The 12,457-nt window shown below is 45.6% G+C and overlaps 1 long non-coding RNA gene across 1 annotated transcript in view; it reads right to left on the bottom strand.

The window, feature by feature from the left end:
• Nucleotides 1-2,519: 2,519 nt before the first annotated feature.
• Nucleotides 2,520-12,457, bottom strand: part of LOC140476751 (uncharacterized) — a 69,131-nt gene continuing 59,193 nt past the window's right edge. The window contains exons 2-3 of the long non-coding RNA XR_011960589.1: nt 8,321-8,474; nt 2,520-2,937 (exon numbers count right to left, since the gene is read on the bottom strand). This is a non-coding gene — a long non-coding RNA (uncharacterized lncRNA). The remainder of the gene's footprint in view (nt 2,938-8,320; nt 8,475-12,457) is intronic.

Genomic DNA, 12,457 nt, shown 5'->3' with positions numbered 1-12,457 from the left:
GAGATATTGGAACTGTCTAATGAACAGAGATTAGACAGACTGGGACAAAGTTTTGATGAATGACAGGTGATCTCATTGAAACCTATAAAATACTTAAAGGTACAACAGAGTAGATGCAGGTAAGTTTCATGGACAATTTTTCTCCGCCAGACCTAGTGTGTTTTCTCACTCTATCATCCCAAACTCACCTCATTAACATTAACAATGTACAACACTCCTATGGTGCACTGTCCATTCAATACTAACCCAACTCTCCCACTCACCGTAGGTAGAGGTACCTGCCATTACCAGGATATTCCAGGATTCATAGCACTGATGCTATATTTGGATGCTAGCCATGAACTTGGAGTCAAGCAATGGCAGTGTATAGTTGCTAATATATTTATCTGTATCATTGTCCATGTATTGAGAGGACAACCACAAACCAATACTTCTCAGGGCACATAGGTGGCATGACAGACACTTCCTCACACATACAGCCACATACCCCAAATGTTGTTAACCACATCTCATCTTACAATGCTCCAAGTCCCAGCTATTTCCTACTGTGGGCCAGCCTTTTCCTATTGTTTAATATGGAACCTTCACATAAAGAAAAGCCTTCAAACACTTTAAAACAGTCCCTGGCATTCAACAACAATTGCTAACAGAAAACAAACAGAAACTGCATTTACAATGGAGATCACAAATAGATTGTTCATCTTTCCAGCAATAAGGGGTGGCACTGCTGCCTCACAGCGCCAGGGACCTGGATTTGGTTCCACCTCCTAGCAACTGTGTCTGCATGAAACAAAAACAGAAATTGGTGGAAAAGCTCAGCATGTATAGCAGCATCTGTGGAGAGAAATCAGACCTAACGTTTCACGTGGCCCTTCCTCCTGTGTTGATATGGGTTTCCTCTGGGTGCTCTGGTTTCCTCCCACAGTCCAAAGATGTACAGGTTAAATAGATTGGCCGTTCTAAATTGCCCATAGTGTCCAATGAAGTGTAGATTAGGTGGATTAGTCATGGAAAATGCAGGGCTATAGGGATGGAGTGGGGCTGATGGGATGCTCTTCAGAGGTAAAAACAATTACTGCAGATACTGGAAACCAGATTCTGGATTAGTGGTGTTGGAAGAGCACAGCAGTTCAGGCAGCATCTGAGGAGCAGCGAAATCGACGTTTCGGGCAAAAGCCCTTCATCAGGAATAAAAGCAGTGAGCCTGAAGCGTGGAGAGATAAGCTAGAGGAAGGTGGGGGTGGGGAGAAAGTAGCATAGCATACAATGGGTGAGTGGGAGAGGGGATGAAGGTGATAGGTCAGGGAGGAGAGGGTGGAGTGGATAGGTGGAAAAGGAGATAGGCAGGTAGGACAAGTCCGGACAAGTCATGGGGACAGTGCTGAGCTGGAAGTTTGGAACTAGGGTGAGGTGGGGGAAGGGGAAATGAGGAAACTGTTGAAGTCCACATTGATGCCCTGGGGTTGAAGTGTTCCTAGGCAGAAGATGAGGCGTTCTTCCTCCAGGCGTCTGGTGGTGAGGGAGCGGCGGTGAAGGAGGCCCAGGACCTCCATGTTTTCGGCAGAGTGGGAGGGGGAGTTGAAATGTTGAGCCACGGGGCGGTGTGGTTGATTGGTGCGAGTGTCCCGGAGGTGTTCCCTAAAGCGCTCTGCTAGGAGGCGCCCAGTCTCCCCAATGTACAGGAGACCACATTGGGAGCAACGGATCAGTGTGGACTGGATGGGCCAAATGGTCTGCTCCTGCACTATAGGGATTCTATGATGTATAAGAACTTTACATTCACTATACTAATCACAACATTTGCCTCTCATCTACAGGAACCAGGTGTCAATGAAGTCCTGTCTTGCTTCTAACACCCAATGCTGCAGTGCTTTATCATGATGAGAGTGATGTTCCACCTGCTCAATGTTCTCACTTTCTTCCTTGGACGTCTGCTCTGCTCTTCAATCTCACTATCCCACTTTGCCTTCTTAAGTTGTATCGAGTTTATACAACACACTCTATGGACTGTGGGTGCATTCTTGATGAAGGGCTTATGCCCGAAACATCGATTCTCCTGCTCCTCGGATGCTACCTGACCTGCTATGCTTTCCCAGCACCGCACTTTTGACTCTGATCTCCAGCATCTGTAGTTCTCACCTTCTCCTACACTGTGTGGACTGCACTGCAAGGAGCCCCCAGATTTGCTCAAGCAATGTAACTTTGTCTTCAGGAGGCCTATTGGCAACTCAAGCACGGTCCTCAGTAGTGGTCGTGGGCTGCATAATAGAGTCAGTAGCTATGATCACTCAGGAGGGGTGCACTGTTCAGGACTGCAGGGAGAAGGCAGGGAAGTGACTGTGCTGTAACCATTCTCTAATGTTGTGGAAGAGATGACAATGCAGAATCAGCACAGGCAACCATCTTGATATGAACTCTGCTCCCCTGACCTGATTTCCCTCAAGTGGAGAGATTGAATTGCTCGTTGAATATATTAGATATGATTAAAATAGCAATGGCCAAAACAAAAGCTAGTCCATGTCAGCATCATTTATATGAAAAGAAAGACATCTGTTTCTAAAGCAGTCCTCAAGACATTAGGATTTCCAAAGATGTGTTAATGACAATGCTTTCAGAATCTAGTCACTGTTGTCATGCAGGTAATACAGCAAGCAGTTTTCACCATGCAAGGTATCTCAAACAATAATGTGAAAATGACCAGATAATCTATTTCAGTGATGTTGTTTGAGTGTTAGGAATTCGCAAACAGCAATGTTACAATGACCAGATAATCTCTTTCAGTGAGATTCTCTGAAGGATAAGTAGCAGAGTTAACTCCCCTGATCTTCCTTAAAATAGGTTTCTATTCATCTGTAAGACAATTGGGGTGTCAGGTTAATATCTCATGTGAAAGATGGCATCTCCAACCATGCAGCACTGGTGTGTCTGGAGTTATATCTGTGGAGAGAGAAACAAAGTGATCTGATATGACAATAATCACCACCACTTCCACCCCCACCAGCGCCATTCACCTGCATTCTGCTGACACGGCCCCCACAGACCCCCCTGTCACTATACCCACACTCCAGAACCCCGAGGGCAACATTACCCCTGCTCATGCCTCCACCCCCATTCCCCCCACCATCACACCCACTCCAGGTACTGGCTCCGACCCCACTCCCAGCTCCACACCCACACCAGATCACAGCTCCCGGCCCTGCCGAGTTTTCACCATCCCTCCAGACCTCCCACTCACTGAGGACGAACGATCAGTCCTCAGCAAAGGACTCACCTTCATCCCCCTCCGTCCACGCATCAATGAATTTAATACACGACGTGACATCGAACAATTCTTCCGTCGCCTCCGCCTCCGAGCTTACTTTCACAATCAGGACTCCCGCCCACCTTCCGAGGACCCCTTCGCCCACCTCCAACACACTGCATCCACCTGGACACCCCGCGCTGGCCTATTACCTGCCCTCGACCTCTTCATTTCCAACTGCCGCCGGGACATTAACCGCCTCAACCTGTCGTCCCCCCTCCCCCACTCCAACCTCTCACCCTCACAACGCGCAGCCCTCCAATCCCTCTGCTCCAATCCCAACCTCACCATTAAGCCAGCGGATAAAGGGGGCGCAGTGGTAGTCTGGCGCACTGACCTCTACACTGCTGAAGCCAAACCCCAACTCGAGGACACCTCTTCCTACTGCTCCCTTGACCATGACCCCACCCCCCATCACCAAACCATCATCTCCCAGACCATACAGAACCTCATCACCTCAGGAGATCTCCCACCCACAGCTTCCAACCTCATAGTCCGGGAACCCTGCACTGCCCGGTTCTACCTCCTTCCCAAGATCCACAAGCCTGACCACCCTGGCCGACCCATTGTCTCAGCATGCTCCTGCCCCACTGAACTCATCTCTACCTACCTTGACACTGTCCTATCCCCCCTAGTCCAGGAACTCCCCACATACATTCAAGACACCACCCACGCCCTCCACCTCCTCCAAGACTTCCGTTTCCCTGGCGCCCAACGCCTTATCTTCACCATGGATATCCAATCCCTCTACACCTCCATTCGCCATGACCAGGGCCTCCAAGCCCTCCGTTTTTTCCTCTCCAGACGTCCCCAACAGTACCCTTCCACTGACACTCTCATTCGTTTGGCCAAACTGGTCCTCACCCTTAACAATTTCTCCTTTGAATCCTCCCACTTCCTCCAGACCAAAGGTGTAGCCATGGGCACATGTATGGGCCCCAGCTATGCCTGTCTCTTTGTTGGCTATGTAGAACAGTTGATCTTCCGTAATTACACCGGCACCACTCCCCACCTCTTCCTCCGCTACATTTATGACTGCATTGGCGCCACCTCGTGCTCCCGTGAGGAGGTTGAGCAATTCATCAACTTCACCAACACATTCCACCCTGACCTTAAATTTACCTGGACTATCTCTGACACCTCGCTCCCCTTCCTGGACCTCTCCATCTCCATTAGTGACGACCGACTTGACACTGACATTTTTTACAAACACACTGACTCCCATAGCTACCTGGATTACACCTTTTCCCACCCTATCTCTTGCAAAAATGCCATCCCGTATTCCCAATTTCTCCGCCTCCGCCGTATCTGCTCCCAGGAGGACAAGTTCCACCATAGGACACACCAGATGGCCTCCTTCTTTAGAGACCTCAATTTCCCTTCCCACATGGTTAAAGATGCCCTCCAACGCATCTCGTCCACATCCCGCATCTCCACCCTCAGACCCCACCCCTCCAACCGTAACAAGGACAGAACGCCCTTGGTGCTCACCTTCCACCCTACAAACCTTCGCATCAACCAAATCATCCACCGACATTTCCGTCACCTCCAAAAAGACCCCACCACCAGGGATATATTTCCCTCCCCATCCCTTTCCGCCTTCCGCAAAGACCGTTCCCTCCGTGACTACCTGGTCAGGTCCACACCCCCCTACGACCCACCCTCCCATTCTGGCACTTTCCCCTGCCACCGCAGGAACTGTAAAACCTGTGCCCACACCTCCTCCCTCACCTCTATCCAAGGCCCTAAAGGAGCCTTCCACATCCATCAAAGTTTCACCTGCACATCCACCAATATCATTTATTGTATCCGTTGCTCCCGATGTGGTCTCCTCTACATTGGGGAGACTGGGCGCCTCCTAGCAGAGCGCTTTAGGGAACATCTCCGAGACACCCGCACCAATCAACCAAACCGCCCCGTGGCCCAACATTTCAACTCCCCCTCCCACTCTGCCGAGGACATGGAGGTCCTGGGCCTCCTTCACCGCCGCTCCCTCACCACCCGACGCCTGGAGGAAGAACGCCTCATCTTCCGCCTCGGAACACTTCAACCCCCAGGCATCAATGTGGACTTCAACAGCTTCCTCATTTCCCCTTCCCCCACCTCATCCTAGTTTCAAACTTGCAGCTCAGTTACTGTCTCCTTGACTTGTCCGACCTGCCTATCTTCTTTTCCACCTATTCACTCCACCCTCTCCTCCTTGACCTATCACCTTCATCCCCTCCCCCACTCACCCATTGTACTCTATGCTACTCTCTCCCCACCCCCACCCTCCTCTAGCTTATCTCTCCATGCTTCAGGCTCACTGCCTTTATTCCTGATGAAGGGCTTTTGCCCGAAACGTTGATTTCGCTGCTCGTTGGATGCTGCCTGAACTGCTGTGCTCTTCCAGCACCACTAATCCAGTATTTGATTTTCAGCATCTGCAGTCATTGTTTTTACAATGCAGCATAAGAGCTGAGTTTGAAGAAGTTGAGGATTTATTTCCCCCCAGGAATAGGAATAAAGTAGGCCATTTGGCCCATCAAGAGTGCTCTACCATTCGAGTAGACTATGGCTGGTATTCTATCTCAATGTCAAGATTGAAAAGCTTCAGCACATGTACCAATAGGTTCAAGAACAACTTCTTTCCTGCTGTTATTAGACTGTTGAATGGACCTCTCAAATTTCCAACCTAATGTCAATCTTGCTTTTTGTGCACTTTCTCTGCAGCCATAACTTTGTATTCCTCGCTCTGTTCAATCACCCTGTGATCTTTGTACTGATCTGCCTGTACTGCACGCAAAACAAAACTTTTCACTGTACCTAGGCTCATGTGACAATAATAAATTGAATTAAATCAAATCTTTTACCACACTATCCTTGTCACTCTTGATACCTCTACTATCTAGAAATCTATTTATTGCTGCCTCAATATGCTCAATAGCTGAATTTCCACAGTCCTCTAGAGTGGTTTTTTTCTAATGATTTATCTCTCTAAATGAAGAGATTCCCCCGCAGCTCAGTCCTAAATGATTCATCGTTATTCTTTTTCCTGCTTCTATAATTCTGGCTGGGGAAATATCCTTCCTCTATCTATCCTGTTGATCCCTGTCAGAATAAGATCATAAGATCATATGACATATCAGCAGAAATTAGGGCATTCAACCCATCTAGTCTGAACTGCCATTCAATCACGGCTGATAGGTTTCTCAACCCCCATTCTCCTGCTTTCTCCCCATAACCCTTGATCACCTTGATACTCAAGAACCGACCTTCATCTTAAATATACTTAATGACCAGGCCTCCTCAGCCTTTTGTGACAATGATTTCCTTAGATTCACCACTTTCTTGCTGAAGAAGTTTCTCCTTACTTCCAATATAAAAAGTCTTCCATTTACTCTAAGGATGTGCCTTTGGGTCCTAGTCTCTCTTGCCAGTTGAAACATCTTCCCAACATCTACTCTGTCCAGGCCATTCATTATTCTGTAAGATTCAATTAGATTCCCCTCTCATCCTTCTAAACTCCATTGAGTAGAAACCCAGAGTCCTTAAATGTTCCGCATATGTTAAGCTTTTCATTCCTGGGACCATTTTCATGAACCTCCTCTGAACCCACTCCGGGGCCAGTACATCCTTCTTAAGATATGGGGCTCAAAACTGTGAACCATACTCCAAATGTGGTCTGACCAGAGCCTTATAGCGCCTCAGAAGGTACATCCCTGCTTTTATGTTCAAGTCCTTTCGAAATAAATGCCATCATTGCATTTGCCTTCCTCACAACAGACTCAACCTACAAGTTTACCTTGAGAGAATCCTGCACTAGAACTCCCAAATATCTTTGCACTTCAGACTCCTGAATTTTCTCCCCATTTAGAAAATAGTCCATGCTTCTATTCTTCTTACCAATGTGCATGACCTCACACTTTCCCATATTGTAATCCATCTGCCACTTCTTTGCTCACTCTCCTAACCTGTTCAAACCCTTTTGCAGCCGCCCTGCCTCGTCAACATTACCTGTCCCTCTACCTATCTCTGTATCCTCTGCAAACTTAGCCAGAATGCCATCAGTTTCTTCACTTAGATCGTTCATGGAGAAAGTGAACGTCTGTGATCCCAGCACAGACCCTTGTGGAACATCACTTGTCACTGAATTTTCCATTGTATTATCCCTCTTTCTTTTAAACTCTGGGGGATATAGGCCCCTTCTCCTCAATCTCTCCTCATAGGATAGTCCCATCATTCCAGCAATCAGCTTGGTGAATCCATTCTTGGAGGTTATCATTCTTTAGGTAAGGGGACAAGAACTATATACAGATATGGTCTCACCTAGGCTGCATACAACTGCAGCAAGACTTCTTTATTCCTGTCCTCGAATCATTTGCAATAAATGCCAGTGTGCATTTTGCCTTCCCAATCGCTTGCTGCACCTTGAACCCAGCTTTCAGTGATTTAAGAACAAGGAAATAAGTCCACAGATTAAATTTAAGTAATTTCAGTCAAAATGTGTCTGTAGTTGTTATGATTTGGAGAGGCTGGATTGAGGTGTACAAAGTTAAAAACCACACAATTCACCTGATGAAGGAGCAGCACTTCAAAAGCTAATGCTTCCAAATAAACTTGTTGGACTATGATCTGGTGTTGTGTGATTTTTAACTCTGTAATTGTAATCACCTTTGCTCTCTTATTACTGCAAAAAAAGTTACCTTCAATTTTTTTCAGCCAGGTTGGCTCAGCATGTTCAACATGCATATGTTTTTCACTGTGGAATGTCCAGGCTGATGGTTCTGTTTGGCCAAATTATGCAGAAGATTCATTCCATGAATATTTTGCATTCTGTTTATCGGGCCAATTCCTCATGTGGATTAGTGGTGCTGGAAGAGCACAGCAGTTCAGGCAGCATCCAAGGAGCTTCGAAATCGGCGTTTCGGGCAAAAGCCCTTCATCAGGAATACTCCAAAACGTCAATTTCGAAGCTGTGCTCTTCCAGCACCACTAATCCAGTATCTGGTTTCCAGCATCTGCAGTCATTGTTTTTACCTCAATTCCTCATGTCCCAGGTGTTGGAAATATACAATGAGCTTCAAGCATTAATTCCATCCTTTGCAGATAGGCGTTCTGAACTTCATTGTTGTAGACTTTCATTTCTAAATGCTGCCTTAGGTATCATCAACCTGCTTCCAAATCCACTGATCTGTGGGAAAAAGAAAAATAATTCCACTGTGATGTGTTATTTTATAGTTCAACCCTATTGTATTAAAATCTTGGTTATGTAGCCCAGTCACCACTGAAGCAATATGTGTTGTGGATGACCATAACATGTAGGGGTAGAAGAAGGCCATTCAGCTCATCGAGTCTGCTCCACCATTCAATGTGATCATTGGTCAGAGTATTGAGTACAGACATTGGGACAACATGCTATGGACATACAAGACGTTGGTAAGGTCATAATTGCAGTACTGCATATGATTCTGGTTCCCCTGCTATAGAAAGGATGTTATTAAATTAGAAATGGAGCAGAAAAGATATACAAGAATGTTGCTGGGACTGAAGAGTTTGAGTTATAAGGAGAGACTGGATAGACTGGGACTTTTTGTCCTGGAGCATCAGAAGCTAAGGGGTGACCTTATAGAGGTTTATCAAATCATGTGGGACATACATAAGGTGAATTGCCAAGGTCTTTTTCCATAGGATAGGGGAGTCTAAAACTAGAGGGCATAGGTTTAAGGTGAAATGGGAAAGATTTGACATGAATTGAATTGAATGATTTATTGTCACTTGTATTCAACAAATAAATAGAATGAAAAATGTAATATGTTGCCACACTCCAGCACCATTTTGAGTTACAGAAGATATTAAAATATAACTAGAATATGATTAATAACAGAGTTCTCTCTCCCTTTTTGTGCTCTGGACAACATCGGATGGGGTGTCCCCAAGGGCTCCATGCCCACCAACACCCCGGCATCACAACCCATTTCAGGAGGCCCTCTATTACTCCACCATCAGGAACACCACCCTGGGCCTACTATACTGCTGTCACAAGCTCTCCATGCTGGGCTCGCTCTCCCCAAGGACTCAACTCTTCTCACCATTGCCACACATGGTCGGGAACCAGGTCCACTCTTGCCCTGCTGAAGACACAGAAAAGGCCTCCAAAGAGAAAGAAAAGAGAAAGTGAGCAAAAGAAAAGGACAAAAGCAAAAAGCTGAAGTTAAACAAAAAATCAAAGAAAGCAGACACGTCCTGGGCCAGGAGCTTGGACACATCACCACTGCCATCTTGGACCAGACACCAGACACGTCAACTTTTTCACCCAGAGGGTGGTGTATATATGGAATGAGCCACCAGAACAAGTAGTAGAGGGAAGTATCATTACAACATTTAAAAGACATTTGGACAGGTACATGGATAGGAAAGGTTTAGTCGGACATGAGCCAAATGGGACTAATTCAGTTGAGGAAACCTGGTTGGCATGGATGAATTGGTCTGAGAGGTCTGTTTCCATGTTGTGTGACTTTGTGACTCTATGGCCGATCGGATGATCCTCCACTTTTCTGACTTTATCCCTATAACACTGGATACCCTTATGGACGTGCACTCAGATCCTGCACAGACCAGCTGGCAGAGTATTTGCAAAAAACTTTAACGTCTTCATACTATAATGTGAGGTTCCTGCTTGCTTCAAGAAGACTACTATCACCCCAGTGCCTTAATGACTACTGCCCAGTGGCTCTAACATCCATCGTTATGAATTCTTCGAGAGGTCAGTAATGGCACTCATCAACTCCAGCCTCCCAGATTGCCTTGATCTGCTACAAGTTAACTACCATCACAATTGATGCATGGCAGGTGCCATTCCTGGGAACATCTGGATAACAAGGACACCTACATCAGACTCCTATTTATTGACTTTAGCTCTGCCTTCAGCACCATAATTCCAATAAAACCCATCTTCACACTCTGAGACCTAGGACTCTGCTCCCCGCTTCTGTAATTGGATCCTTGACTTCCTGACATATAGACCACAATTAGTAAGGATAGGTGACAACACCTCCTCCACAACAATCCTCAGCACAGGCTGCATGCTCAGCTCCTTACTATACTCCTTATACACTCATGACTCTGAGGCCAAATCCAGCTCTAATTCCATTTACAAATTTGCTGATGACTCTACTGTAGTAGACATGATTTGTAGGTTGCATTTCAAACAACGACAAGACAGAGTACAGGAAAGAGGTAGAGAGGTTATGCAACACCAGTCCTATTAGCTCTTCTTACCATTCAGGACTGCAAACACTCCAAAGAAGTGAAGCAGTTATATAATTATATTTCTTCCAAATCAGTACATTGTACTCACTGCTCACTCCATCATAGCGGATCAGTCACAGATTCATGAAACACCTCCATTCAGTGCAACCTGACCTTCTGATCCCTTGACATTCTAATACTCTGTCCCTCAGTCCCACTCCCACTTTGACCTTCCTGCCCCTGACTAACAGGTCAAGTTGAATAAAAGTTTGAGGAAGCTTACTGTTGGATTAGACTTTTCATACCTTCCCTTAATCAATATTGAGTTCATCAACTTTGTTCAAAGCTACTGCACCCACCTTTTTTTTTGGACAGTAGCTCTTGATAATAAATCAGGGCTGGAGGTTGCCAGTTACTCAGCACCCATCTTATCATTCTTTATATGTCCCTATTGACTTGTAGCATCATTTCTTTCAACATTTAATCACTCCTGTCTTCCACGAAAACAAAATCCTTCTCTTTCACTCTTTTTCCTTTCCAATTCAACTTTTTCTCATCTTATGTTTGTCATGCAGGTAAGATTTTCCAGTTTTGCTGGAAGATCATCAACCTGGAACATTAATTCTGTTTCTAGAGTCATGGAGAATTACAGCATGGAAACAGATCCTTCAGTCTAACTTGTCCATGCCGACCAGATATCCTAAATTAATCTAGTCCCATTTGCCAGCATTTTGCCCATATCCCTCTAACCCCTTCCTATTTATGCACCCATCCAGATGCCTTTTAAATGTTGCAATTGTACCAGCCTCCACCACTTCCTCTGACAGCCCATTCTTTGCATGAAAAAGTTACCCCTTAGGTCCCTTTTAAAATTTATCCTTCTCACCCTAAACCTATGCCTGCTAGTTCTGAATTCCCCCACCTCAGGGAAAAAAACCTTGTCTATTTACCTTATCTATGCCCCTCATGATTTTATAAACCTTTATAAGGTCACCCCTCAGCCTCTGATGCTCCAGGGAAAACAGCTCCAGTCTATTCAGCCTCTCCCTATAGCTCAAACCATCCAACTCTGGCAACATCCTTGTAAATCTTTTCTGAATCCTTTCAAGTTACACAACATCCTTCCTGTTGGAGGGAGACCAGAACTGCACACAATATTCCAGAAGTGGCCTAACATGAAATCCCCAACTCCTATACTCAATGATAAAGAAATCCTCTCCACTGACTCTATCAGATCTACTGCAAATGTCCAGGAATTTCTGTTTCAATTTCAAACATATAATCGTTCAATGAAGAATGCAGGAGGCCATGCCAGGAGGAGTACCAGACATGCCAAAAATGAGATGTCAAACCTGGTGAGGCTACCAAACAGGACTAGTCATAGTCATAGAGATGTACAGCACGGAACACTTGTATGTCAAACAGCATAAGCAGCAAGTGATTGATGGAGCAAAGCAGATCCACAACCAATGGGTCAGATCTCAACTCTGCAGCTCTGCCATGTCCAGTTGTGAATGGTGGTGGACAGTTAAACAAATCACTGAAGGATGAGTCTCTACAAATGCCCCCAATGTGAATGAGCCAACTGCAAAAGATAAAACTAAAGCATTTAAAAGTACCATCAGCCAGAAGTACCAAGTAAACAACCATCTCGACCTCCTTCAGTCGTCCCCAGCATTAACAGGTGCCATTCTTCAGCTAATTCAGTTCACTTTACATGATATCAAGAAACAGTTTGAGACACTGGACCCTGTAAACATTCCAGCAATAGTACTGAAGATTTGAGCTCTGAAACATGCTGTTACCATAGCCAAGTTACAACAGCTACAACATGACATCTACCAACAATGGAAAATTGCCATATATGTCCTATGTATAAAATGCAGGACAAATCCAACTCAGTCAATTACTGCTTCATCAGTCTAC

Source organism: Chiloscyllium punctatum, chromosome 5 (genome assembly GCF_047496795.1).
Source record: "Chiloscyllium punctatum isolate Juve2018m chromosome 5, sChiPun1.3, whole genome shotgun sequence".
NCBI lineage: Eukaryota > Metazoa > Chordata > Chondrichthyes > Orectolobiformes > Hemiscylliidae > Chiloscyllium > Chiloscyllium punctatum.
The sequence above is the reverse complement of the archived record's forward strand: the minus strand, read 5'-3'. Positions and strand labels throughout refer to the sequence as shown.